This window comes from Gossypium hirsutum, chromosome A08 (genome assembly GCF_007990345.1).
Source record: "Gossypium hirsutum isolate 1008001.06 chromosome A08, Gossypium_hirsutum_v2.1, whole genome shotgun sequence".
In the NCBI taxonomy this organism is placed as follows: domain Eukaryota; kingdom Viridiplantae; phylum Streptophyta; class Magnoliopsida; order Malvales; family Malvaceae; genus Gossypium; species Gossypium hirsutum.
This window is the reverse complement of record NC_053431.1, coordinates 123703678-123706780: the sequence shown is the minus strand read 5'-3', so window position 1 is coordinate 123706780 and position 3103 is coordinate 123703678.

The following is a 3103-nucleotide window of genomic DNA, read 5'->3' as shown; positions in this document are numbered from 1 at the left end:
TTTTGTTGAAAGCTTTTTCACCAATAAACCTAATTATATATTATATAATTTCATAACACAAAAATTAAATTAGTAATGTATAAGACTTGAAGCGGTGAGAAATCTATCAATAAAATGCCTAAACTAGTATACTTATTTTTAAAGTGAAGGATATTACATGTTTAAACTCACATATTTTAAATTAGTAATGTATAAAGCCATTCAAGTTTCTTCCTTTAGTGCTTCAAATTCTACTTTTATTAGAAGAATTCATCAACTTTTAGTTAATATTGTAGTTTGGGGCATGCAACACATATCCATGGAGTTCAATAAAATTGTTGATTGTATCGTAAAAATGACTTTCGATACAAGATAAAATGTGGAGGTGTTTGAAAAGATCCCAAGAGAGATTTTAGCAATCACTCATGTTGTTAAAGCAAGTGACAGTCTCGCTCAAAATTTTACGTGTAGTTAATTTTTTTTATTCAATTTATTTTCTTTTCACCAAAAAAATTTATTACAATAATAACTATTTCAATCGAATTAAAATTCATTAACAAAGATTTTAATGTTGATCAAATTTGGTCGGAAATTCATTATTATGAAAGCAACAGCACTATATGTATGTGTTGACGATGCTGATGATTGATGATCGTGATACCTTTGAGAAAAAGGATGAGAATGTTAAAAGTTTAAATATCTGATGATATAAAATAAAAGAAAAGTGAAATGTGATTAGCGATTAGCGATTAGCGATTTCTGAATAAATACTGCTTCATAGGATACCGAGGTAGAGACAAAGCTAAAAATTGTGTGAAGCGCATTATCCACTTATTTATGGGTTGAGAGAGACTATAGAAAATTGTAAATATTATATCAATATGATCAGAATTTAAAATGAAATTATTACAAAAAAAAATAACCTTTCCTTCCTTTGCTTCCGTGCAAGAACAAAGCTCGGAAAGGCAGATATTTGCAATTATAATTCTTAATAATAATTAATTAGTTTGTTTCAGTTTTTTTCTAGTCCTTTGATTAATAGAAAATTGTTGCTCCTCAGAAAAAAAAAAGCAATTCAATTTAAACCCTTTTAATATATTTTTAAAATTTTATAATTGAATATCGTCCCCTTTAAAAAAGATTGATTTCGTCTGATTTCGTATGGATAACATCAGACAAAGTTAGGCTGTTTCAATATACATAGAAAAACAACATGAAATTAAAAAAAAAAAAAAGAGTTTTAAATAGGTTAGAAGTTTCCACTTTAATTTTGAGATATTTTTATCGATTTGATCCCTTTATCTAATTTTTCGTTAACCCCTTATTAGCGCGACTATTATAATAAAAAAGTTATAGGAAAAGAAGTAAAAATTTTTAATTTCCATTTTGATAAATTTTAAAAAATTGATGTTCATCTGACTCTTCAAATAAAGTCTCATATTCAATATGCATAGCAATTAGAAATAGTTTATTGTTATTATTATTACATTTAACTACTCTATGTCATTTTGATTTCGTTCGAGTTTTAAATCCTGCAGAAGGTATAGATATTTCTGCAGATATTTATTAATAAGATGAAGAGATATGTAAAGTTGGGTACAGATAAAGGAATATTCCATGCCCTTGAATTTTTCTTATATTTAATGGATAATATATCATATATGTCAAAAATAATTATTGAAAGGAATATCTACAAGTAAATTCAAATGGTAAGCTAATAAACTACTGAAAAACCATTGAATTTCTTCTATCAATCCCTTATCCGTAAAATTCATAAGAAAATGGTGGTTTTGTTTATTTATTTATTTTTTATGTATAAATTCTGTTGTGATTTTGATAATTGCAACCATATATTGATATGGATGCTTTTTGATTTATATTTTTTCACATTTATCGATGACTAAATTAGTTAGATTATTAATTTTTTATTAGATCACTGTAAAACTGTGCAAATAGAATAACAAATAACACAAATTATTTGTTTATGTAGTTCAATTTTCCTATACCTGTAGAGTCTAACTCAGTAAAAAATTCCACTATCCTTAGTCACTAATACAACAAGTGACTCACCCTCTCACTCTCCAAGTATAGAGACCTCACCCTCATACCTAAATACTACAACTCTCACCTTCAACTCCTCCCCCTGAAAACTTAGACACGAAACGCTCTCAATAATTTTTACAATACAAACTTTGTACTCTCTCACACAATTGTTCCTTCAATGAATAGATTAGTTAACACTCAATAAGCTCTTGTACATCACTTATACAAGCTCCAAAATAGCATCTAAGTCAATACAAGATAATTCTTTGAAAATAATTAATACAATCAAAATAATCAAAGTATAATCTATTAATGATCTCATTTCCAAAACAACACTCCTCCATATTTCAAGCAATTATTTGACGTTTATAGAGCTGTCCATGGGCCGGGCCGGGTTCAGGCCGGGCCCAGAAAAAATTTTTAGCCGGACTCTTAGGCCCGGGCCCGGCCCGGGAAAAAAAGAGCAAGCCCGAGCCCGGCCCGATTTTTAATAAACACAAAAAATATTTTAAAAATAAAAATATTTTTAAAGTATTTTAAAAATTAAAAAATAAAAATAAAAAATATATATTTATTATATTCGGGCCGGGCCCGGGCCAAAAAAGTTGAGCCCGAGCCTGACCCATTTTTTAAACGGGCCTCGTTTTTTTACCCAAGCCCATATTTCGGGCGGGCCGTCGGGCCGGGCCGGGCCGCCCGGCCCATGGACAGGTCTAGACGTTTAATAAATGTAACTTTTTAAAATAATTAAGTTTTTATTTTATGTTTTTATCCTCACTCTCAAATATTTTATGTTATTTTAAACAAAGTTAACTTTTGAAATAATGGGAATAAATTATTATCATTAAATATAAATATTATATATGGAAAAATATAAGTATTAATTATATCGAAAACAATGTGTAATCTGAATTGAATGTTTGGAAAATAATTAATGGAAAAAGAAGAGAAATGATTCACAAAAAGAAAAACGAGAGAGCAAATCTATGTAATTTTAAAGGAATAAATATTAAAATTATACCTTAATTTTTATTTAATGTGTAATTTGATATATGAATTTTAATTCGATGCAATTATACAC